The 26,716-nt window shown below is 41.7% G+C and overlaps 1 long non-coding RNA gene across 2 annotated transcripts in view; it reads left to right on the top strand.

The window, feature by feature from the left end:
* LOC130598818 (uncharacterized) overlaps positions 1-26,716 on the top strand; it is a 70,547-nt gene that overhangs the window by 13,083 nt on the left and 30,748 nt on the right. For both annotated transcript variants that reach the window (XR_008972091.1, XR_008972086.1), the window contains exon 2: positions 1,963-2,069. This is a non-coding gene — a long non-coding RNA (uncharacterized LOC130598818). The remainder of the gene's footprint in view (positions 1-1,962; positions 2,070-26,716) is intronic.

Here is a 26,716-nt window from a genome sequence, read left to right as displayed (position 1 = left end):
ATGATTTTCTTTTACATTGGTATTACAAGAATTAGTTCAAATACTTTTTTTCTGTACTAGTTCTGTTTCTGTAGGCCCTGTAGGAAGATAGTTGTCAGCTGTTTTCCAGTATTCAGTGGTAAAATAGCTTTTTCAAGAAAGTGAAATCAAGAGCTTTCTCCTCCCTGACTGCTAGAATATTTGTCCTAAAGAAGAGGATGTAACATCAAAGGAAAATGAAATGCCTGATTGTAAGTAAATAATGAATTCACAGATAAAACAGTAGATGCTGTAGCTCTTTGCTTAGACTCTTCATCTCCCTGCAAACCCAGTAATTTTGTCTACATTGTTTGTGACTTTTCTGTGGAAAAGAGTAGGAATTAGATTCTCTATTCTATTTTGATGTCGGCTGGCAATCACCTTCAGGACAGGTTTCATTAATTACTTTATGTACTTGAAACCAGCAAATCTTCTTTTCCATGCAGAAGACCTATACTGCATGTTGCATTGCTGGATCTCCTGGATTTGTAGGGAAGCTGGTTTTCTGGATGGGATTTGTGAAAACTTCTGAGCCATAAGTACAAGTGAATCAAGGGAAATAGCCTAAAATCTTCCATTTCTATTCAGAGAACTTATTTATCTGGTGCTGACTGTATCATCATTGTGCATGAGTTGTGTGGCAGGTATCACTAATCATGCACAGGTTATATCACCATCATGCTTTCTAGGCATGGATTTACTCTAGGGCTGGGAGCCTGTCACCTATTTCCCCTGCCTTCTCCCTGTGCTGCTGCCACAGGAGCACTTGCTGCTGAGATCATATGAGGCTTCCGCTGCTCTCCATTCTAATACCACTTGCAGCTGCCTGCAGCCTTTCATGTTTACTTCAGCTTGGAGTTGTGTGTCTGCTGGGAAGGAAGTCCAGCCACGAGACACTTTAAGTACCAGTTTGATCTTTGTCAGTGAGATCGACTCAATTTAGACACATACTGTTGAGAGGTCAGATCTGGACTGGAATATGTTAAGAGCTGTCAGAACATTGTAAGTGGGAAAGACAGCCACCAAGGGTGTAATTCCAACAGAGAGTCTCGTAAAAGGGGATGTTTAATAGACCGTGGAGAAGTTAAAAAGAAGGATTAGACAACTTGTGGGGTCAAGTGCACTTAAGTAATCATAAATCCATAGGGTGGTGCAGTAATTAAAAATGTTCCTGTACTCACTTGGTTGGCCTCAGTTTCAGAGCTGTGTCTAGTACAGCTCTGACAGAAGCCCCTTCAGTTCCAAGGGGCTTTTGCAATTGGTCCAAAACACACGAAAGCTTTAAAATTTATACATAGGGTTAAACTTAAAATGACGAGTGGGAGAAAATACCCTATTTATTCAGACTCTTGAATAAACAAATTTAACCACTCTGTTCTCTGAAGTGAAAGTATTTGTGATAGCTGTCTGGAAAGCAAAACTGAAAAAAAAAGAAGTTTCAATTCTTATATTATCATGTTCAAAAGAGACTATTTTTATTAAACATGGTACCTTAAGAGCCTTGATAATGGTTTTCAAAAGCACTTTGATGCTAAATATGTGTAAAGAGCATAAGCAACTTTGTTTCTTAAAATAATAGGGCATTAATTAATTGGGAAAATAAATGTTTCCCTTGGCTTACTACCTCTAGTAAACACACAAGAGTTATGCAACTCCATTAAATGCTTAGAACAATATTTCCAGTTCACACTTTGCTTATTAAATTAATAGAGTGTTTTCCTACACACCAGGCCAGAATCACATGATGAAATTCGAACTGATTGCTTTAGGCTTTCATTCTCTTTGCTTATTTGGGTCAGGCATTTAGGAAGAAGATAAATCTAATATAAAAAATGTTAACATTCTCCTTAAAAACACATCTTAAGAACTATGAGAGTTGCTGTTCTGTTCTTTGTGATGTGCATCTTGCTAAGTTCATGTTCTGATTTACTTATATCTTTTAAGGGAAGGAAAGTTGACGCCCTCCTCAAAGCAGCAATGGAATTGTATGAACCTGAGGTCTGTAAATGCTGGAAAGAAGAGGCAGGAAAGGACTGCCTGCTAATAAAAGGGTAATTCAGAATACGATACTTATGTGACCCAAAATAGCACTGCTGTTTCTCTCATATTATATTTCTTGTATTTGGCATACAAAAATTCAGCCAGGATCCTCGCTTCTTAAAAATCCTTTTTACATGAAAAGTGACCTTTCCTCCTTAAATGTCCTGCCTCTCTTCTTCTTTATACAAATTTCAGTCATGTGGGGTGGAAGAAAGTAGCTTGTCCTGCCACCCTAACAAAGGTTTTCAGGAAAGTGAAGCTAGGACTGGGTCTGGAGTTTATATGGAAAGTGGTGGAGCCTGGTTTGCAGGAATAAAACTGATGAAGTTAACTAACAATGTACTACTAAGGATTTTTTTTTTTAATATACTTATTTTAATACCTTTTTATACTGAAGGCAAAAGTCAAAATCAGTAATACAGACACTGCCTTGAACCACAAGTGAAAAGCCTCACAGGCATTTCCAGGGTCTGGGAAGGATTTCAGAGGGTAATGGTAGAGCTGCCATCCTGGATTCTTTGCAGGCAGCATCTTCAGGTGTTTTGGACAAACATCTGTTAGACCATCAGTATAGGGAGAAAAAGGAGGTGCAGTTTTGGTAACACTTGGGAACTCCTTTGCCAGATGTTGGTAGTGACACTTCAGGTATTTTAGCGTGAAGCTGTAATGTGATATGTGAAAATCCAGAATCCTGCCTTCCTGCATGGATAATGAAGACCCATATTTCTTTCCAGTATTATGTGCAGAAAACATTTGTTCCTATATTCTGTTCCTGAAGTAAATATGTTCTCTTATTACCATACATTTTGAAATTGGGCAAAGCATGAAAGCAAAATAATGAGAAGCTGTATTTCTGCCTGTGTCTAAGTAAGATAATAGGGAGTCTCACAGGGGATAAAAGTAAGCCACTTTGTTTCTTTCTTAACATTATTTTTTGTTTCGCCCATTCTGAACAGTACAGGCAGGGAAACAGAAAACTGCCTTTCTTCTTAAATTATTTCACAGGCCACTGACAGCACATCTCCTTCTGCATTTGTATAGCACCAAGCACAGGAAGGCCTTACTCCATGACTATAATTTCACCCAGATAATTCACATTAGTGATTTGTTGTGCAAAAGCAAACCCGTTCTCCACCAGTAATGTCCTGTTCCCTGCTGGGAGGAAGATGGCAGGTTGTTCTGTGCCCAGTGGGCATGGTGGGGGTGAGCCCATGGAAGCACCCCCCCAGCTGGAGCCTTTGGTCTTCCTTCTTGCAGATGGGTGCTACTAAAGATGCCCAGCCCAGGCAGCATGGAAGACTGGAGATGTTGGCCTTGCCTCTCCTAGCAAGCTCTAAAGCTGCTGCTTCACCCCACAAGCTGCTATAGGGTGGGTGCCAGGAACTGGTAACATGCTGGGCTACAAGTGCTGGCAGTTGGAGGCAGTCTGCCAGGGAAAGACTGCATCATGAGGCCTCAAGGCAAGCGTGGAAGCAAGGGTTAAAATGGCAGGAAAGCTTGCCCACTGGAAAACAGGATTTTTTCCATAGTCACTTCCCAGTCTTGGATATACAGTCTCTAGTTGCAGAAGGGATTCAGAACTGGCACAGGTAGCCTCTTAGGTATTAGGCTGCCCTGTGTGCTTGGCACCAAATTCAGACAATTTTGAGAACAGTTCAGATCTTCTGGCAATTGTTTTATTATTTTTTTGTTTGTTTGTTTTGGATTGTTGGGGTGGTTTTTTTTTGGTATTTCTTTCCATAAGAAAGCAGTTCTATTTTTAGGACTTGGCCCAAATTGTTGAACTGCGCGGTTTGAGCTTTACTGTTGTTTTTCCTCTCCTCAATCAAAATGAAGTGGTTCTGGCTGATCCAAGCTGATCAATGCTGCTGCTTCTCTTAAAGTTACATTTGAGGAGATGTTGTGAGTGCATGGATCCATATGTGGGCATGGAAAGTTTCTCTCTATTTCCTGGAATGAAAGGGGTCTTTGCTTCCTCCAACTCTATACTCTGTGCTTGTAAATGTCTCTGTTAAGACTAGTTTTATAGGATCATGGAATCATAGAATAGCTAGGGTTGGAAAGGACCTTAAGATCATCTAGTTCCAACCCCCCTGCCATGGGCAGGGACACCTCACACTAAACCATGTCACCCAAGGCTCTGTCCAGCCTGGCCTTGAACACTGCCAGGGATGAAGCATTCACAGCTTCTTTGGGCAACCTATTCCAGTGCCTCACCACCCTTACAGGAAAGAACTTCTTCCTTATATCCAATCTAAACTTCCCCTGTTTAAGTTTGAACCCATTACCCCTTGTCCTATCACTACACTCCCTAATGAAGAGTCCCTCTCCAGCATCCCTATAGGCCCCCCTTCAGATACTTGAAGGCTGCTTTGAGGTCTCCACGCAGCCTTCTCTTCTCCAGGCTGAACAGCCCCAACTTCCTCAGCCTGTCTTTATACAGGAGGTGCTCCAGTCCCCTGATCATCCTCATGGCCCTCCTGTGGACTTGTTCCAACAGTTCCATGTCCTTTTTATGTTGAGGTCACCAGAACTGCACACAATACTCCAGGTGAGGTCTCACGAGAGCAGAGTAGAGGGGCAGGATCACCTCCTTCAACCTGCTGGTCACGCTCCTTCTGTGGATCATTGTGAAGGGAGGCCAGCCTAAAATATGAGATGTCATTAAAGTGAATTATATTTGAAGCTTGTCTCCCCAATCTCTTCTGTTTTCTTTCTTGCTGCAACTGTATACCATTGTGTTTCAATGTATAGTGTTTGTCTTCAGCCTGTACAGATGCCAGACCACCCCGTTTTTATCACCTGTGGAAAGTCAGACAGCATAACAAACAGATGACCAGAGCAGTGATTGAGGCCAGGTATCCCTATCCCCTCTCTCCTTTGGCTCTGGCACATATGTAGACCATGCACACACAAGTTAGCTTCTGCATGAAAGGTTAATATTGCTTTGTGGTGCTATGCTTCAGCTAATATGCTTTTATTACCTCTGCTGCTTCCAGGGCCCTTGTGATTAAAGTTAACATGGAGAGCTACCCCTCTTCATCCTCTGTACATAATGTACAGATTACCAGTCGCTCTCCCTTTGTCCAAGAGCATCTATCCTTCTGTTGCACAGGGTGTCTGAGCAGGCGGGAGGGCACGTGCCTGTTACTGGCTGGATTGGGAACTTTGCAAAGAAATAGGAAAGGGCAGAGTCTGTTTTGAATTTTGAGCCGAATTTTGAAGGACCAAGGTGAGTAAGAGTCAGCCACTTCCCTTCCAACAGCAAATGTCAACCAGGCCACTGTAGACTGTCCTGAGGTCAGTTTTGCAAATCAAACCTCTGCCCTGTGTTGTAATTTAGGCTGCTTTCCCACAGGCTGTGAATTTGAAGAGGGGAAGTTTCGTTGCAATAACTGCGTACAACACATGGGCCACAGAGGACAGAGTTAAATCTGTACCTCTCCTTCAGGGTTTCCCTGCTTACTAGCTTGAGGAACTCTCTAGTGTTAGTCTAGCAGCACACAGGGTGAATACCATTCCCTGTAGCCACCCCCTGCACAGTGCCTGGTAGTAGGAGCCCAGCACTGCAGGGCTGGGTGCCGGCTTTCTAAACATGAGGCATTCCCACAGTGCTGCCTCTGAATCACTTTCTGGATGGAGGATTCTGCTCTTACTAATGAGTGTAGAATTAAGGTCTTCTTTCCAGGATTTAAGGGCATCCAAAAGATCCCAGGTCATTTTTTTTAAACATTTTGAGTGCCCTCATCAAAACCCTAACAAATGGCCAAACCATTTTTGGCAGTTTCCAAATGTAGGTCTAGCCCCAGGTCTTAAATCCTATAGGGAAAAAGGCATTTGTGTGGAGTTTAGCATTTCCTGGGTCAGAAGTGTCCTGGCTTTTTTCTGCTTCTGTCCCTGCCTTCCAGAAGTTCAGAAATGTGTAAAGGTCAAAACAGATCTTATTTCCCCTTTTTCTTGATTTCCATTTTGTTTTCCTTAGGCAGCTGTGACATTTTCTTTCTTATATCAGCTTGAAATTAATAGATATTCAGGAAACATTCATTCTGTTGTATGTGTTGTTTTTCTCCTAACTTTCCTGCCAACATTCTAACAAAGCAATGTTCACCTAGCAAGGAAACTGAGGTGATTATATGATAAAAAGTACATTTTTCAAAGGAAAGGGGGTGTTGGATTCAGTTTTCTGGGCAAATTCTCATGCAAGTAATTACATTCTTCCTATTGCATTCCTCTGCCACTTCAATTGGATATGGTGTTCTTCCTCAGTTTGAGCCCTACACTTTTGCACAGCACTGTTGAGTACTGTTAGATATTTATTGTCCACCATTCCAGCAACCATTCCTTCACTATAGAGGCAGTGATTAAGCCACTGTACAAGTAAAAATTGGTAGCATATTCTTGTGGTGTTAACCATCAAAAATACTTATTAGTCCAAAACTTTCAGAGTAAAACATGTTTTTAACCATGAGTAGGTAATACAATAACTTGTGACGTAAATCAGTAACACAATTAGCTATGGTTGCTTTCAAATGAGGAATGTTTGATGGTGACTTTGGTACAGCAATATAAGAGAATCATGGTAGGCCACCTGTATTGATACCTTCAAACTGTGATCACTGTTTTACAGCAGAAGCTGACAAGTTATGTTGGTGGGTGAATTAGAGTGTTTCTGTAAGCAGAGAAAGAAAATGGTCAGGGCCATCTGGCCCGCAGCAAAAATCTGGAGCAGGGAAGATGACGGCTGTTCCCTTGGTGTGTTCACAGTAGGTATGAGAAGTTCAGGTGTTAATTAAAAAAGCCCTGTACGTGACCACTAGCTAATTACAGGGAATGTTTCCGCTACTCCCTGATAATCATGGCATTTCGCAGCTCCCTACCAGTAGCAAGTTTTTTTTTCCCTCCACGTTTCAGCTCATTCATTCAATAGTGGCAGAACCGGGACCTGCAAAGCTCTTGTTAGAATGCTGATTTTAACTTCTCTTTAATTTCACCATGTTACAGAAAAAATATCCCTTAATTTGCTTGGTCCTTATTCTTGGTAACTCTCAGCCTTTAACACATTCAGTGTCGTGAACCAAAATCACTTGCTACCTGCTTCCACTGAAAGTTTACCAGTTCATTTCATTGCACCCACCCAGACTGTTATACCCTGTAAATTAGCTCTGAATGTCACAGGGAAGTATGCCAGACCCAGTGATCGTGTAAGTCAAGGCTAGGGCGGTGCTGCCTTCCACCAACCAGGGCCACCTGCTTGCCAGCTGCAGTGGGGCTGAGGTCAGCATGGACCTAGAGAAAGCCACCCTCCAAAACCTGAGATGTCCTAACTTGGTGACTGAACCACACCAAATTCCTGTCTTGGAGAAGGTAGAGAGTGTTTGTGGGAAGTTTCTGTGGGAAAGAAAGCAAGGCAAGGCACAGCAAGAACATTTTGTTCTGGGGGCTGTAGTTGTGGAAAAATAGCTGAATATGTCAAGAATTTACAGCCCAGACACAGGAAATTCAGCTGAACAAATCTAAATGTTACCTGACAGAGATGCTATAAAACAAAAATAATGAAGTGTCTGACCTTATTGTGTGTGTTTATAGTTGGTAACTTTGAAAGACAGTGGGCTGTTGTCTCTTGGTTGAGCAGTAATGGCATGACTGGGAAGCAATGGAAAAGCTCACATTGGAGTGAGGACTGTAGCCTTTGATCTTATCTTTATTCCCCTACCAGTCTTCAGGTTTGTTTAATAGCTGGGTTTTTTTTATTTGATAACTCATGCCACTATGTGTCTAGGTTTATGTTGCATTGAGGTAAACTGTTACTGTTGCTCCATGCCAGGAAAGAAACAGGGGCAGCCATTGGCCTGAGCTTCCATAATGGCGTTGAGCAAGGAAGGAAGGTGAGGGTGTCTTTGAGCTAGAGGAAGGAAAGGACCCCAAGTCTGATGGTTTAGTTGGAGGTGTCCTTGCCCATGGCAGGGGGGTTGGAACTAGATGATCTTAAGGTCCTTTCCAACCCTAACTATTCTATGATTCTATGAACTATCCATGCTTTTAAAAGGAAATGGATTTTTGATGGTTTTGACTAAAAAAATTAATTGCCTCTAAATGTTAAAGTCTGCTTGCTACCAGCTCAGCTGGCAGATGGTGGACGCTCACAGATATTCCAGTCCTCCTGGTTGTTTTCCTCTCTTCTTTTTCTTTTTTCCTGAAGAAGATGCCAGAGCTCATACTGGTCTTAGTATATTGAGGGCTTCAGAAACTAACCTCAGCAACAGGTTTTGAACGCAGAACAGAGACAGAATATTTTTCTCAAGTTCATAGTCGATTTAGAAATGTTTATCTTTTTTTGCTTAATTTATTTAATTTACACATGCTACGTATTCTGCTACTTTGAGCAGAACAAATGTTCTGTTACTTGGAATAATTTCATGTACTTGGGTAATGCAGGAAAAGAAGGTAAAATATCATTAAGACTTTGTTTGTTTGCTTTCTTCAGTTGCACCATAACTTCTATGCACCAAACATTGTAATTTTGTAAAAAATGCTTAGCTTCATCTACGTGTCCCCAGTTTTTTAGTATTCCTTGAAAGATACTTGTACTAATGGTTTTCATAACTGCATTGCTTCACAATTACTTCATATCTCATAAATCAAATGCCTCTTCAATTTTCCTCAGTTGTGGATTATAGAAATGTCCTGTAACTACCATTGTCTCTCACTTGACAAACAACTGGAAAGTGGCACATTTTGTTCTGTGAAGGAAGGTTGTTTCAATCAAGAAACCAAGGAAAAGCTCTCATGTTTTGGTGTTGGTTTTGTATTTAATGCTGCTGACAAGTACATTCCCGTTTTGGGGATGAAAAGTGTAAGTACTGCTCTGTCCTTTGTAATGGCATTTTTTCCCGGCGGGTTTGGCCTGCGTTGGCTTGGTGGTATGTCACAGATGGGTGACAGTGGTGTTGTGACTGCCGGTGTGAGTAGCAGAAAGAAGCACAAAGCTGTTCCCCCAGTAACATCAGTAGAAGTCAAGAGTCAGAGCAGTAGCTGGTCAGCAGGCATGAACCCTGTGCCACTGCAGTGGGAGATGATACTGTTGTTGGCCAGCACTCACAGAGGTGCTGGGAATATTCCCGTCTCTGTTGTGGCTGTCAGTGCTTGACAACAGGCCTTGTGAGGGGAAGTGAGGACATCAGAGAGTGAGGTGAGATGCTGAGGCAGGGCTTCTGGGGGCAGCTGGCCAGCTGCACCAGGAGAAGAGCTGTCCTGGGTTCAGCAGTAGCAGTCATTTTTCTCCTTCTTTTAGTAGCTGGTGCAGTGCTGTGGTTTTGACTTTCAGCCTGGGAACAGCACTGATAACACCGATGTTTTTAGTTGCTGCTCAGTAATGTTTAGTCTGACCAAGGACTTTCTGAGCCTCATGCTCTGCCAGGGAGGAGGGGAAGCTGGGAGGAAACACAGACAGGACACCTGACCCAAACTGACCAAAGGGGTATTCCATACCACAGCATGTTATGCCTAGTATATAAACTGGGGGCAATTACCCAGAAGGGTTAGACGATGATATAGGAGGAGCAAGTTCTTTTCCCCGAGGCTGGACAGTTATGAGTGGCAGGGTGTGAGGGATAGTATGGGAAAGTACCTAGGTCAGTGGGCCCCTCCTGTGCTTTGGAACTTCACCACTGAACAAGTGCAAAATCCAGAAAAAATAGTAAAACACTTAAATGAGGTGTGTTGTCATTCTGGTCATACCAGAGAGGGACAAATCATGGCAATGTGCTGGGGCTTGGCCTATGCTGATAGAGCCCTGTTCAACACTATCTAGCACCTTCAAAGGGAAAAAAATGTCCCTGGATCTGATGGCAAAGCAACAGACAGCGCAGCTACTCGAGCTCCAAGCACAGCAGCTACACCAGCCCCAATGACAAGTACAGTAGCTACCCAAACTTCGACCGCAACAGACAGTGCAGCTACTCCAGCTCCAAGAACAGCAGCTGTGCCAACCCCAGTGACAAGTACAGCAGCTACCCAAACCGTGACAACAGATACTGCAGACACTCCAACCACAGTGATAATCACTGCAGCCAAACCAGAGGACCAGTTTGTGCCAATATCGGTTGCCCCTGTACGCAAGGGGAAAAGCATCAGAGATGGCAGGCAGCTGTATGAACGGAGTCCTCGACAACAAGTTTCAGAAACTTCTGAAGGAGACATTCCCTTACATTCCCAGCCTACCCACCAGACCGTTTACAGCATCATTTGAGAGTTCTGAAGGTTCTGAATGGCCTTTAGGCACCCTTGAGATCTGCCTGCTGATTGTGATGGGGATCACCATGTTGGCATGCATACAGTGTGTTTTACCCACCACCATTTTGTCTGATCTCACAAATTAAGAAAAGTCGGTTTTGGGCCTTGTCTAGGGGTATCGGTCGGTGAGTGGTGAGCAGTTGTATTTTCTTCCCTTGTTATTCCCCTTATCATTATTATCGTTGGTGGTAGCAGTAGTGGTTTGTGTTATACCTTAGTTACTGGAATGTTCTTATCTCAACCTGTGGGAGTTACATTCTTTCGATTCTCCTCCACATCCCTCCGGGAGCAGGGGGTAGAAAGGGGTTGGGGGGGGTGGGGAGTGAGCGAGTGTCTGCGTGGCTGAGTTGGCGGCTGGGCTTAAGCCACGACAAGAGCCTGTACCGCTTCTGCTTTACCAGCAAAGAATTGAGAACCACTTGACTGGGGCTTACGAGAGTGGAGAGAGAAAAAGAGAGAGAATTATCGTCACTTCTAGTGACAACTGTGAATATTTTTCTTGTCAGTATAACATTACCTCTTTTGAGAGAAAAAAATTTCTCCAGACTGAACAATCCCAGCTGTCTCTGCCTTTCCTCATAGGTGAAATGTTCCATCTCTCTGATCATTCTGTGGCCCTCCTCTGCACCCTCTCTAACAGTTCCTTGTCTTTCCTGTGCTGAGGGCCCCAGAGCTGGATACAGTACTCCAGGTGGGGTCTCACCTGAGCATAGTAGAGGGGGAGGATCACCTTCATCAACCTGCTGGCCCTGCTGCCATTTGTTTGGTAGCAATGGACATTTCCCCTTTGTACAAAGAAGGGAAAGATTCACTTGAAAGTTTTGAAAAAAAATAACAGTTTTATCTAATACATAAGGGGTCTTCAGCTGACTGAGATGTTCCCTTTCCCTGTTAGTCTCCATCCCTGCCACTCATACACTGCTGAGTCCACCATTTAATCACTTGAAGGGGAGGGAGGAGAAAGGGGATGCACTGGGTGAGCTTGGCTAATACCAAAAAAGAAAAAATCCTCTGTGCTTCACCAAAAAGGGATAAGAAAAAAAACCTCATAAAATAAGGCATGATTTTTCTGCTACTGCCTTATAAAGGAGAATCTTGATATACTTTGCATCAAAACCAAATAGTGGATCTGATTCTTAATGAACAGATTAGCGACACCCAGTGCATCAGGGCACTGCATGCAAAACCGATAGCTTAGCCATTCTTCTGGCATCAGTGGGGCTCTGCTGGGATTTGGCCTGGACATAGAACCACAGAATCATTTAGGTTGGTATCCTAAGAGCTGCTGTTCCACTGACATCTCCTGCATGAACATGAATCTTTAAGAAGAAGTGGGCTGTCTGCGTATACATGTGGCTAACTGAGTGCAGCTATATTGGCATTGATTCAGTGGCGATCCCGAGGCTCTACAATGCTGACTTTGCCTTAGGCTCAGCTTTCAAGAGCTCAGTTGTCTGCCAGGAGTCATGGCACATGGGGAACGCAAGGCCAGCCCACTCTGCTCACATGGAAGATGTCAAGCTCCATTGCTACAAGGATTTTCTCAAGGCAAGAAGAACCTTCTCATGGCCCCAAGAATCTGCTGTAGGGTAATATCCTAATATTGAATGAAGTTGCTCATGTATATGTAGATCAAGATCACAGCCTTCTTGTGTTCTGCTGAGGTCTGAGCCATATGATGCTTTCTGCCTCTCCTTTGACAGACGTTTAGAGACATGTCTTGTAGTGGAGACTTTTTCCCAAGAGGTTATTCTTTTTCTAAAATATGCCTCACTACAGTCCAAAAACCCAAATGAGCCAAGGTTTTATTGGAAGTACTGACTATCAGGTGAGACCAGAGAAAGTGAACTGACTTGATAGTAGCATGAAAATCTTGTGTTTTTTTTAAAGAATCAGTTTACAAAATGGAGACTTGGGGGTGGGGAGGGGAGAATTAAGTTTAGAACTTAATTCCTCCATGATCAACAGCCTCATTTACAGGAAGAATACAACAAATCTCTTGTTTTTGCAGCACAAGGGTTTATACAGATAAACATGTTGAGAATGTTGCCTGTAGTGTTTGCCCAGCTAGACCATAAAGAATTCCTATGAGCTGGGGGAGCTAGTGCCATTGCACAGCCCCAGCAAGTTCTGCTTTCCTCCTGCCTTCATCTGCCTCAGTGCCAGGGAGGGAGACTCCTGGAGTCGTACTATTCCTGTGAAGCTCTCCAGCACATTTATTCTGAGTACAGGCACAGTGGTCTTCCATTTTGCAATTACAGAAACAAGAATATCCTGTCGAGCTTTCTCGCTTTCCTCCCATCCCTGCTGCCACTGCTTGGTATGGCTGTAGGGGATATAAATGGAACAGGAAATTTGACTGCGTCCAGGATCAATGTCATTAAAGACACATCTTGTTTTAAAATCTAATTTTATATAACTGCTCTGTTATATAATATGCTTTTGTTTGTCGTCTTGATTTTTATCGAGGTAGTGTACATTCCCCTGGACCTTTTCATGAAGGAATGTTTATACCTGTGGGCAAGCACTAATGGCAGTGAAAGGCTTGCATTCATGGGAACAGCATTTAGCAATTCATGGTTGCCAAGGTAAGCAGCAAAGGCATGCCCTCTGCCACTCCACTGCCTCTAAAAGAAACAGTCTCTAAGGTAACAGGCTAGCACCCCTTGAGGCCAAAAATCTTTAGCTTTTTAGACAGAAAAACACATTAAATAATACCAAGAAAAGCATTTTTTTGTCTCGGCATTTTTTCTTCACAACAGAAAAGGGGCTCAAAGTGTTCTATTTTTGGTTCTGCGCAGGCATTTAATTCAGATGCTGCCCAGTGCTTTGTGCACTCAACACCCCTTTGACAGTTTAGTTTCAGGGGCACATAGGACTAATGAGCCAAGACATGACTGCAGTTGGAGGCTGGCATCTCCCAGGCCTGTGACTGTTGTTCAAGTGAATAGGCAATTTCCCTTATTAGCTTGGAATTTGCAGCATTATCTGGATGGTTATTTGGCATGAGCACTTTTTCCAGGATTACAGTCAATGTGGGAGATTGAGTCACCTGAAGAAAAGGTCTACAGAGGCAGTGCTTGCCAGATGCCAGATGCTGCTTGTGATGGGACAGAATAGGCTTCTCTTCTTGACTTCATCTTGCTCTCCAGCCACTTGCCAACAACCTCTTTTATCTTACTATAGCAAAAAGGAGAAGTAGGTGAGTCATCACATTTTCCCAGTGCAAGATTTTAATTAGGAGAAGAAACAAACAGTAGAGGGCTGTTTTTAAAACTGAGTTCTAACAAGAAGTAAATTGCAACAGCCAGATCACCTTTCTACTAATGCTGGACTGTCAGAGAACCATTGCATACAGAAGACAACTTGTCTATATCATCTGCAGGACATTTGTATGACTCTAACACTGGTACAATTTGCTGGATGTGGGGAAAAGCAAAAGAAGCATTTTTCTGGATTTTTTTTTTTTTTTAATAAATGGCTCAAGCTATTTCAATTTCTTGACAGTTAGAAAAAGACAATTCATGGGCTGTAACTGAGTAATACAGGACCTGCTGGTTGTCATTTAACATCTTTGGGCCCCTCAGTTCAAGAAGGACAGGGAGCTGCTGGAGAGAGTGCAGCGCAGGGCAACAAAGATGATTAAGGGAGTGGAGCATCTCCCTTATGAGGAAAGACTGAGGGAGCTGGGTCTCTATAGTTTGGAGAAGAGGAAACTGAGGGGTGACCTTATTAGTGTCTATAAATATATAAAGGGGGAGTGTCACGAGGATGGAGCCAGGCTCTACTCAGTGGCAAACAATGATAGGACAAGGGGTAATGGGTACAAACTGGAACACAAGAGGTTCCACTTAAACTTGAGAAGAAACTTCTTCTCAGTGAGGGTGATGGAACACTGGAACAGGCTGCCCAGGGAGGTTGTGGAGTCTCCTTCCCTGGAGACATTCAAAACCCGCCTGGACACATTCCTGTGTAACATTATCTAGGTGTTCCTCCTCCGGCAGGGGGATTGGACTAGATGATCTTTTGAGGTCCCTTCCAATCTCTAACATACTGTGATACTGTGATCTGGCGCAGTTTCTGGAGCTGTAACAAAGGTGTTAGAGCTCCTCATGTGAGGGGAGATGCCTCCTGGAACCCTTTTAGAGCTTGCTCAACAGACTTAATACTGACATTAGTGCGTTTTACTCTGAAGAGGGGCAGTCTGTTATGATTACCTAGCCATATATTCAGGTGTGCAAAACAGGCCTCATATTTCAGCAAGACTTTGGGAATAAACTTTACGTTCTTGAGCTATCAGTGCGGGGGGAGGGGATAATGATTTGCCTACTTTCAGTCTGACAGGAAGGATACTACCCTGATTGCATTCAAAGAAAGGACATACATCACTAACAATTCACTTCTCTGTTTATTTTCATTCATGTTCTACAGACTAAAGTAATTATGGGGTAACTATGGACTTTCTAGTGATTCAAAGCATAACAACATGAAAAAAGATTAAACAAGGAAATGAATTAGTTACGTCATCCACCCCAGAAACTCCCAACATGTGACAATTTGTTATTATTCAGAAGATGCAAAGTCAAAGACAAGCTAGGAAGTATCCAGACACCATTTTAATTTCAACACCTTGTCATGTCCACATTTTGATGCAGCACACATTCATATGCTGTTATGAAAGAGAAGTCCTGCTCCATTGTAGACACAAATTGGCTTGGGCTTACTAAATAAGAAACAATTTGGTATTTGTTCATTGCACATCTTGCTCTTTATTCACATCCCAGATGCGCAAATGGACTTACATTTCACTTCAGTAGGATGGAGATATGTAGCTGCCAGAACAATTTGGAAGAAATTGCCTGTCTTTAGGGACAGAGTCTGCATCCACCTGAAGAGCCCCAACACAAAGCATCTCTATACTGCCTCAGCTCTGAGCTTCTCTGAAGATAATGGCCTCGTTCTGCTGTTTTGTAAGGTAAGCTTCCCTGTGCCTAAGTCCAATGGGAATGGATGTTGTAAGAAATAACTTAGTGTGCCTAGCACATGCCCACAGCACTGGGTTTAGCAGACCAAGCCACTTCCAGCTGAAACATGATCAAGTTGTGAAATGAGTCTGGTCAGGAAAACAAAAGCACTGAGTCTCTTCAGTTCTTGCATATTCTCAGGAACATCCATATAGATTTGGCTGAAACATTTCAGAAACATTCATCTTCAAGAAGATATACAATACCCAAAAGTTAAATTTCATACACTCTTAACTAACTGAAAATAAATTCTTGAAATGTGATATTTCAGATAACATTAGTAGTAGGAAGCAGTATTATATTCATCTATGAAATAGAAAATTTAAGAACTGGGGATTGAGTTATAAAAAACAGCTTTTTAAAATACTGGCTTTAGTTGACTTCTCTGAACTTAGTGTTGATATTTTTATTGACTCCCTGAAGTAGATTGTCATGGGACCTCTACTCAGTATCTATAATTGAAAAGTATTATGTGAAGTCTAAGCTATCATTATTGGCTGCACAGTCCAAAGTCTTTCAATTTCTTTTTCTTTTTTTTTTTTTTTTCTCCCCAAGAACTATTATGTTGTTACTATGAAAAGGCAGAAGCTTGGGAAAATTAAAGTAAAAACTGAACTGATTGCTTATACTTTGAAAATGTGGTTTATAAAGCCTGTCTTTCAACAGCTATGAAATACTTACATTCCTGTGTTAGCTGAAAATATGGAACTGCCATTTGCTTAACAGATCTTAACTACAGCTGGAAAATGTATTAGTTTCATCTGATTTAATTACCAGCACATTTGTCTTTCGCTCCAATCTGTATTTTGTTGATCTGTACTTTTGCAGGTCCAAAGGCACAGTGTACACATGCTTTTATGTAGCATTTGCCTTCCAAACTACACGTGAACTGACATCTTAGGGTCTGATTCAAGATTCAGCAAGGCCTCTAGAAAGACTCCTAGCTAAGCATCAGTCAGTTGCCCTGGAGATCTGACCAGGACTTTTCCTCTTAAAGTATTCCCTAGATTTCAGTCACTGCTCCCAAAGTAGGTACAGGGACTGAATTAATGAGATTTTTTTTTCTCAAATTCAGGTTTTAATCAATCATTTAACAAAAATATGAATGATGATGGAATTTCAAACAATTAGAGTTTTATACAGCAGGTGGATATTGGAGCTTTTAGAATATGCTTCCTATAATGTTTAAACTTACCCAGCGCCCAAATATTTTTGTCCCCAAAGGTTGGTAACTTCACTTTAGTTTGTTTTCAGTTTGGACAGATATTGGAGAGCCCAGACTCTTATCCAAGTACTTGATTTACTCTGAGTAAATCAAATGTTTTGATATTGTGAAATTGAAAAGAAAGTGATTTGTATAGAAGAGTTTCTCAACAGATTTTCAATATCTCAAGTCCTCCTTGGCGCTACCACAGTTTCAGCCTTTCTTTTGTGGACAGTTATTTCCATGTCTATCTCAGATCTGGAAGCACAAAAGTAAAACATTTGTAAAAAAGGTCAACCTAACATTTCAAGAAGCAAGGCAAGCCTTGAGCAGTAGTGACTCTAAGAATAGACAAAAATCTTTTATTTTACTTGAACTGCTTTGTCCATCTTCACAGGACCATTTCCCAGGAAACATCAAGATACTAAAACGCAGACCTCTTACATGAACACAGACAAATGTAGTGATGCCTAATGATATATGTATTAGCAAAAGGAAAATAATGAACTCCATCAAGAATGGTTTATTTGCTAGATAGTAGTAGATACTCATGCAAAGGGAGAGAAATCCTTCTCTCATAACAATATATGGCTAGACTGACTAGAAGTCTAACTTCTGAAATATTTCTCTAAAAATGCTGGTATAGGTCATGGGGTTTTGTTTCTTTCTGGCTTAAATTTAAATGCATTTACAGGTAAAATACCATATTTCTTTTGATCCCATGGTCAGGTGTGTGGTTGATAAGTAGAAGCTAGCAATCGTATCCTAGTGCACTGCCACTTACGCCACCACAAATAACATGCCTTGTTGTCAGAAATGATTTGCATGCTATGGTGCCTTCCTGGCATGTGGTCTTCTCAAGGTCTCTTTTTTGACAGTAATGTCTTACTGCAACTGGGACTGGTATAGAGATGATGATACATTCATTGTGGAATCACTGTCATTGGAAGTGTTCAAAAGCTGTGTAGATGGGGCCCCCAGTGACACGGTTTAGTGGTGGTCTTGTGGGTCCTAGGGTAATGGCTGGACTTCATGATCTTAATGGTCTTTTCCAACCTAACTGATTCTATGATTTTGTACATGATCTGGGAAGATGCCACCTTGTTTTCAAACCAAGAAACAGCTCGTTGGCCTCATAGCTAAAACCACAAGCATCCTTTCACTTTTAAACTGAGAAAAAGGGGTGGGAAGTCACTGAAAGACAGTAAACATGAATCACCCTTAAATGCCAACCTGGCTTTAAATAGTGCTTTGGCAACACACAGAAAACTATTTATTTTGAGACTTACAGGACTTCTGCAGGAGTTGATGCAAATACAATGAAAAATGTAATGTTTACATAATCTGTAAATAAAACAGTAAAGAAACCCAAGTCCCACCAGGTTCACAAGTTAAAAAAGAGTAGGAATCAACAAAGTCATTAATATATGGATTAATTTTTTCCTCGATAAACAATGAATTCATTGATACTATCTGCAGATATGTATAAACATGCAAAACTTTTCAGAGAAAATGAAAATGTTTATCAAGGCCCATTTCCCAAAATACTAGTTACGGGAAGCAGTCATAAGTTTAACAGAAAGGAACTGGTTTCTTGGATTTGTAACTAGTGTTTTTTAAGAGAGTGAGTTAGATCCTAGAAAGACACTAAGGACATTCGGATAACATTTTCTAGAGCTAAAATGATTCATAAAATACAGCCTAATGCAGACAGAAACACAGCCTGACACTATGTGCCTGAAATTGTCCACAGCTACCTGTGCATGCTTGCTCACTCAACACAAATGTAAAATCTTCTCTAAAAAAAAACTTACCTCATTGTCATACATAGGAGAAAGATAACTCTTGATAAATTGGAGAGGAAAAATAGCAATCTCAAGAGTTTGAGGGGGCAGAGGGAATTATAGACTGCAGTTCTTAACCTTCTTTGGGATTATTTTTTGACAGTTCCTCCAAAATGAATTGAAATGTTTCTTCTTCCTTTGGGTTCAAAGCAAAAGTCACTTTCTCCTCCTCAGAATCTGTCACCTATAAAAAGTCAACATTTCCATTTCTAATCTTCAAAGTAAATTACAGCTGATGGACAGGCAATGCAATAAGCTTCATTAGCCTCATTTCCGTTGGCACAGTATTAATTGAAGTCTATTTTTCTTGTAGACATACTAATATCTTTATACTAATGATATAAAAAATAATCTTATTTTTGCTGAAATACACTGGTGAGGGAATAACCAGCCACACAGATAAAGCAAGGTTTGAAAAATGAAGGTAATTTTGGTACAATTTAAGAAGTCTGCTCTGGGATTTGAGGAAGCTGAAGTTAATGATCTAGAATCTTGAGAAGTTACCTTCACTTCCCACAATGTTGGCAGAGAAGAATCAAAATACATTTAAAAAGTTACACACACAATCCTGTTCCCCCAGTTTTACATCACAGGGAATTGCTGAGCTAACAGTGAGTTGCACTGAGTAATTTCCCCCTGTTTTAAACAATCACTGGTATTGGGGTAACTATGGTTTTGTTCACCTAGACATTAGATAAGGACCATGGCTGCTGACTTTCTGCCGTTGTCTTCTTGCAACCATTTGTAATAGATTGCTATGTAGATGAGTTAGAAATAGTGAAGCTCTTTAAAGAGCTACTTAACCAGGTATCCCAGCTCATCCTCCTGCAGTGTTCCTGAGTGCTTTTCCCTTTCAGAGCACTCCTGGGTCCTCATGCCGTGACAAACTCCAGGTCATGTTGCCTCAGCACTCTTGGCACATGTCTGCCTCCATGGAAGCACCTTCTCTCCAGGCTGTCAGAGAACAGTGTTTTCCAGATGCAGAGAGCCAAATGTAGTTTTGACATAGTAATTGTGGGGATAGAAATATGCTTGAGGGGTCATGTAATGGAAAAAGGTGGGTGGAAACCCCTTAGTTTGGCAACAGATTGAACTGTTAACAAGAACTTTTTTGCACTGATATACAATGTATGTTGGAAAGATACTTAGGGAAGGTGTCAGAGGACTAGTGCTAAATGAAACTAATTGCATTTGCAAACTTTCATAAGAATTGGAATAAAACCACCTTTTCTTAGGCTAATACCAACAGAGAAGAACAGATGATGACAAGCTCTCTAAATAGCTTGAACCATTTGGCCTAGGGAGCGTACGAAGAGCTTGCCAGGTGTTTTAAATCCCTGTCAGTAAGTTTTCCAATATCAGCAAGGAAAACTCTTAGGCATTGAATGAGGATTTTAGTTTTCTAGGCCTTATCAGCAAACACCTGCTCTTGAGTAAGTGTTTAGGCTTTACACCTTAGTTAAGTGGTGACTTCCAAAAGCCCCATGTGACACCCTGCTCCCACTTGCATTGCTGTCAGTGGAGACTTACCATCAGTTTTGATGGGCCCTATACAAGGCTGAGTTAAGGATCCTCCAGAACCCTCTGGTCATTGTTTCTCCAAATAATTTGTTTTGCTCAACCCCCAGTGACTTTGTTATGAAGTGTCTGCTTTGACCCAGATCAAGCAAATGTGGAAAGGAACAGGGCTGTTATCACAAACTTTGCTGAGCATACAGTCAGGCGCCTAAAGTTTTTGGAACTGTCAGGCCAAAACTAATGTGGCTGAGACAGCAGAAGGCCTGTCAAGAGTATCTCTCCCAGGCTCTCAATCCCCTCTCACCAGAGCAGATAGCTAGACTTGCTTGTGCAGTAGTGAGCAAGTTTCAAATGACCCTACTGAGATAAACCAAACTAACAGGAGGAGGGCTTTGTCACACCAAGTTCTAATCAACTCTTTCATTTAGGATATGGTAAAAAATAGTAGCAAATCCCATTACTTTTCATTTTTGCATTGATAAGAAGGAATGAAGCACAGGCAACTGCTCTATCTTCTGAACCATCTAACCTCTGGAAACTTCCAGAAATCATGCAGAGCTTCTCAGCAGATAAGGATATGCTCAGCTGTCATTTGCACTGCCACTTATGTCTAATTAGGAAGAAGAGTTGAGAGATAAGGGGTTAGTTAGAAATGCCAGAGGCTGTGCATAAATTTAGTCTTCCCTGAGACATGCATGCTTCTACATGCAAAATCCACAAATAATTCTGGGGCTAATTTACGCCCAGAAAACATTAGTTTGGCTTGTTCATGTCAATACAGTTCTTCTATGTTATTCTAGAAAACTCATGCTCTTGAGTACCCTCACACAGACTCATACCATGCTCCATGGTGTGCATTAATTTGACATCATGCTGTAAAAACATTGCTGCAGTAGACTGAAATATTCTGAAAGGTCACAATGTAAAATAATGATGTCTTAGGGCCACAGGGGTTTTCAGTGGGCTCCAGAGGAGACAGAAGGTGAGATGCTCACAGTATAGCCCTGAGCAGTACGGATGCAAATCACCCCGTGCTATCTGGTGTAGGACCACTCCCTGGGGGAAACGTGCGTGTAGCTGGTGCTGCAGAGATAAAATGGAGAATTCCTAAAACATGGAAGAAATACAGGTATTTTTAAGGCTTCTCAGAAGAATGAGGAAAACCTAAGGAGAAAAATTTTTACAATCTATTCAGACAATAAGAGGGATGATGGATGAAAAACACACTAGCTGGATAAAAGAAGCTCATTCTACTTCTGCCAATAGTTCATTGTAATATGCCTCAGCCAGGACCTAAATAGTGATTTGCTCTACCATAATTCCTGCATTCAATTGCCAGTGAAACATATTTATTGCTGGTGGTTAGCATCCAGCCTTTGAAATGGTGCGATAAGTGCCTCGGTTTTATATTATTTAGTCAGAAAAAGTCATAATTTATCTTTGTTTTGAAAATATTCTGACAGACAGAGGAAGACTTTTTATTTTGCTGTCTAGAGGTTGGGTGAGTTCCTTGCGTAATTTTTGGCATACAAAAAACAAGAGTTATAAATGCAGCATCTTATCTCCTTGAGCAGGGTGATATACACTGAAGGCTGAGCCCTCCTTCCTTCCCTGTATCCCAAATCTCTGTAGGGAGAAAAGGCAGAACAGTTCCTTAAACCAGCATGAGGCTTTGCTCTAGAGACACTCTAGAATTGTGCCATTCTGGCAGGAAACAAGGGAACATTTTTCTTGCTGTTCTTGAACCTTCTCTTCAGAAAAGGCAAGGACCTGGGATATGAAAGATCTTGAACTCTAGACCCACTGTGGCCAGCACAGAGCAGAGCCTTCTCACCACACCACCATCTGGGATATGCCACCAGCTATAGGAGGGGACTGCTCGCAGGCCTACAGGAAAATGGAAAATGTGCTACAAACAAAACAGTCTTTTCCGAGAGCTTCTGCTTCCTGGAGAGCTTTAACAGTCCTGCCTCAGCACCAGCTGTTGCATGCCTGGCACTCTGGTGGCAGAAACGCAGGCAAAAGCTCTTCAGTCCTCTGGTTGGCCCTCTAGCAACAGTGCAGAAGTGATGCTGCATGGTGGTCCATAAGAGTTCACAGCAGCAGTGATTTCTTCTGGAGGCATAAGTCCTTATCAGCCTGTGTGTTCCAGCCACATGGTCTTGAAGTAATGGGGATTGGTTTGGACAGATTTTGTGGGTGCACTGACTATTTTATTTGCCTCTTGGGTGATCTTAACAATAGAGGTACAAAGAAGTGAAGGACCTGTTGCGCATACAGAAGAAATCATATGTATTCCAACCCTAGCTATTCCATGATTTATACTAAATTTTAAATCTAAGGCTATGAAGATAAACACTTTGACCTCTAAAGGAAGAGCAATTCAAAACAGAGCAGTGGTATTTTACATCACTTGACCCCCAGTACAACACATGAGAAAAGGCACAGCCTGAAGCTTCTTCTTGGCATATTCCCTTCCATTTAATAGCTTGGACTTTTTTATATTGAGCAATATCAAAATGCTGGGACTGCAAAAGAAGAAAAGCCTCAAACTATTCTAAAGGCTGTTGTAGTCTTAAAAATTTGAGTACTGAACTGAACTGAATAGCATGCCTAGAAGTTCACTTTAGCTGTGATAGACATGTATAGTTATGCGCACAATGGATTTCATTAGCCATCACTTTACCTCCCAAGAAATAAATATCATACATTTACTCAAAATCTGTTCTAAACAGTGGCCCTAAAATAAAGATAATAAAAAAACCCCAGTTCTACAGACACTCCCTGATTTGGTTTTAATTGCAGAAATCATAGTTTATCTGCGCAATTTTATTTTGAAATGCTACAGTCCTTGTTCAAGAAGGCCTTTCTTCCTCTGGGGTGCCAACTCCCTTGCAGAGTACATACATAAATTCATGTGTGTATTAGATATATAAAAGATCTGTGACTGGCCTTATTTTATTTTGCTTTCTTTTGTTTTCTTTTGCTTTATTTTACTTAAAAGGCCAAGAGAAAGGGGCTGGAAAAGGCTAGTCAAATCTGGCAAATCAACAAATTGCTATGGGACTTGTGCCACAGCCAGGGGTTCAGCTACTTGTACCATGGGACTCGTTTTGAGAAACCTGGTCTTTGGGGGGCTGATGAAATCCATCTGTCAGAGAAGGGGAATCCTTCTATCGTAGGCTTGCCAAACTGGTGAAGAATGCTTTAAAGTAAAGTTGTTGGAGGAGGGGAACATCAATCCATACCACTTCTACCAGCTTGATGCCAGAGAGCGACTTCTTACAGGGTCATGCATGTAGTGATAGGATAAGGGGGAATGGCTTTAAGCTGACAGACTGGAGATTTAAATGAAATATTAGGAAGAAATTATTTACTGTGAAAGTGGTGAGGCACTGGAACAGGTTGCACAGAGTAGCTGAGGCTGCTCCACCAATGTTCAAGGTCAGGTCAGATGGGGCTTTGAGCAACTGGTCTAGTGGAAGATGTCCCTGCCTATGGCAGGGGGCTGGACCTATATGATCTTTAATGCGCCTTCCAACCCAAACCATTCTATGATTCTGTTATTCCACAATTCTATGATTCTGTGATTCACTTTATTTTAATTTTACTCTTAGCTGCTCATGCTTCTACATGCAAGTATTTCCAAACTAAGCAAAATTGCTGAGGTGGGTATCTCGTTTTGAGAAAGTAAAACATGCATAAGTTCACTCAATGTTTAGGGGATGCTCTGCAATGCCACTGCTTTCCCTGTGCCTTCTTCCTTACCTTTCTTCCACATATAGCGTGGCACATCCTGAAAGAAAAGTCCTCATCCATCACTCCTTTGATATTGCTATAAAGGCAGCTTCACCTCCACCCAGATTCTTCCCTTCTCCCAGTAACCATGAAAACACAACATACATCTTTCCCTCTCTCTCACCATGTCTTTGGACTTTAAGCCAGGTAAGAGTATGAGCTATAAATTGAAATGAAATATACAGCTGGGTAAACAAAATGAGATGAAAGGGAGAAAAAGGGAAATGTGTTTCCTATCACTGAGTTTAAAAAACAGACTTGGCATACAAGAGGAAAAAATAAAACAGGAAACAAGGTTCTACATATAAATTAAACTTTTTCACCCTGAACCTTTTTAGATAGCCCAGGAGTAATAAGAACGTGTGTTTCTTGGATCGGCAAAGCAAGCATTCCAACACTAAATGGCTTCCTGTTCAACATTTTCAAAGCCAAAGACTGTTTTTGGGGGTTGGTTAGAAATATGTGTGAAGTATGCACCTTTACTTCAGGCCAAATCAAATGTTTTTAATCTCCCCCCACACCACCTCTCCCCCCACAAAAAAAATAGGAAAAAAAAAAAGGAAAAAGAAAGAAAAGGAAAAATGTGACCAATGTGACCAAACTGTGTCTCCTTCAGTGAGGAAGTTCAATGATTAGCCTTCAGTTAATCTGCAAACATTCACACTTCCTGGTAAAGATACTTAAAAAGGAGCTGGTCAATGCCATCCTGCACTGGCATTTGAGGCTGTTGAGCTGTAATGACTAGATGTACACAAGAGATCAAGAATTTGGCCCCATGTGAAACCAGGGAAACAGTGAATATTTGAGGGTGCAAAGTGTATTACAGCATTTTCCCCCATTTGTGTCTAACCTATAATTCATAAATTGCTGATCCGTTTTCTTCTACCACATCACCCTCAAATGTTATTTGGTACTGCATGTTCTTTGCAGATGGATCTCTTGGGTTTTTTTTAGGTTTACAGGTTTCGATTACATGGCCAAAAGTGAAAATACCACACATGGGAAAAAAGGCATCGAGCACCATATATCAGATGCGCCAAGGTAAGGAAGTTTTCCAGTTCCTCACTGAAGCCACAGGGTACTTTTTGCAAAAAAAGGATCACAAAAGTGCACTTTTTTTTTTTTTTCACAGCTAGTGGTCAATAGTTACATCTAACCAACTCAGGCCTCAATTTGTCCCTTTCAGTATAATTTCAGAAGTCTCACCAATTACTGCTTCTAGTAACATTTTTCCTCCCAACTCCAAACAAACAGAAGCCATGTAAGTGGTAGCCAACTATTTTCTTCTAGTATTTTCCTCATTCCAGTGTTTCTGAGCAAACTTCAGATCTAAACACAGTCCTGTTTCAATATTTGATGAATGCTATGTACCAAGTACAGTCTAAGATGGTATGTTGTTGTGAGACATTGGTCTTGTCTGTTTCCGTTATGCCACGTTGAGTGAAACAAGCTGTGCACTTCGTTTTGGTTCTTTCTGCTTAATTTTTCAAAAAACCCCAAAACATTAGCAGACACTTATAAACATACATTCTGGGGCTTCGCTTGAAGAAAATGCATCCTAGGAAGAGATCTGGATCTCCAGTCTCACCTCAGCCAGCAGAATCCTATCTATGCTGATTTCCACCAGAGTAAGCAAAGAGTTTCTTTTTGCACAGACAGCTACAGTACTCGTTTTCAGAGGTATTGCTGAAGGTAGAACTAACAAATACAGTGTTCTTTAATGAATATTAGGTAGATTCCACTGATGACTCACCCCTGGACCTCCACATACTTCAGTATCATATCATACTTGATATCCAAAGCTATTGCTGGGGCATAGTGAGGGAAATGACCAATGAATGGCAGTTTTCCCCTCTTTGAAAGTTCAGCTTTTCCAGTGAAAGTCTTTGGAGTTTCTAGTGATTATGTGGTAGGTGCTCAGTGGCAGCTTCCACCTAACTAGCGCACTTAAATTCAATTTCAGTTCAACCGCATGTTCACATTGTCTTCTGCCCTTCAGACTCCTTTCCTGCAGGTCCATCCAAAAGAAAAGCATCAAATTTGTTTGTTATGCCTGAACCTTGCAACTTCCTTTTCCCTGCCCTTCACCATTAATCCATTTGAGTTTCCAGCTCCCTCGCACCTAAAACCATATTTCTACATACCAGTTATTTTTGTCTGGTGTCTTAAATCAGTCATTAGCAAACTAACATGAATTCGCAGGAAGGGAAGTAGGTTTAGGTATGTCCCATGGCAACTGCAGGGTCCAAAATTTCTGCATAGTCATGTTGGTGAAACTACAGGCTCCCAGCTGTAGTTAGTATCAAGAGGTTAAAGCCCAAAGGCATATAATCTTGTGTTATCAACAAGTTTTCTTTACCTCAGTCTGTTCTTCTAAAATTGACTTTTGAAACATATCCTTTCACTTGGGACTAGGGGAAGTGTCAATCTGTGAAATACTATGAAGATACACATGAATTTTATCAGTGGGTCATAACAGTTATTCCTAGGTTCTCCCACCACACACTTTTGAGGAAAGACAGAAATAGAGCATGATATAAAAAGAAATGGAGGGGAGAGAAAGAGAAAAGAGGGAATGAATCAACGAACGAAGGAAGGAAGGGAGGGGAGGGAGGAAGGAAGGAAGGGAGGGGAGGGAGGAAGGAAGGAAGGGAGGGAGGAAGGAAAGAAGGGAGGAAGGGAGGAAGGAAGGGAGGAAGGAAGCAAGGAAGGGAGGGAGGAAAGGAGGAAGGAAGGGAGGATGAGAGGGAAGGAAGGAAGGGAGGGGAGGGAGGAAGGAAGGAAGGGAGGGAGGAAGGAAAGAAGGGAGGAAGGGAGGAAGGAAGGGAGAAAGGAAGCAAGGAAGGGAGGGAGGAAAGGAGGAAGGAAGGGAGGATGAGAGGGAAGGAAGGGAGGGAGGAAGGAAGGAAGGAAGGGAGGGATGGGAGGAAGGGAGGGGGGGAGAGAGGGAGGAAGGAAGGGAGGAAAGGAGGAAGGAA

This window comes from Pezoporus wallicus, unplaced genomic scaffold, assembly GCF_028554395.1.
Source record: "Pezoporus wallicus isolate ANWC-B61680 ecotype Strahan unplaced genomic scaffold, APGP_CSIRO_Pwel_v1 contig_3817, whole genome shotgun sequence".
Taxonomy (NCBI): Eukaryota; Metazoa; Chordata; class Aves; order Psittaciformes; family Psittacidae; genus Pezoporus; species Pezoporus wallicus.
Note: the sequence above shows the minus strand (reverse complement) of the source record. Positions and strands in the feature narration are given on the sequence as shown.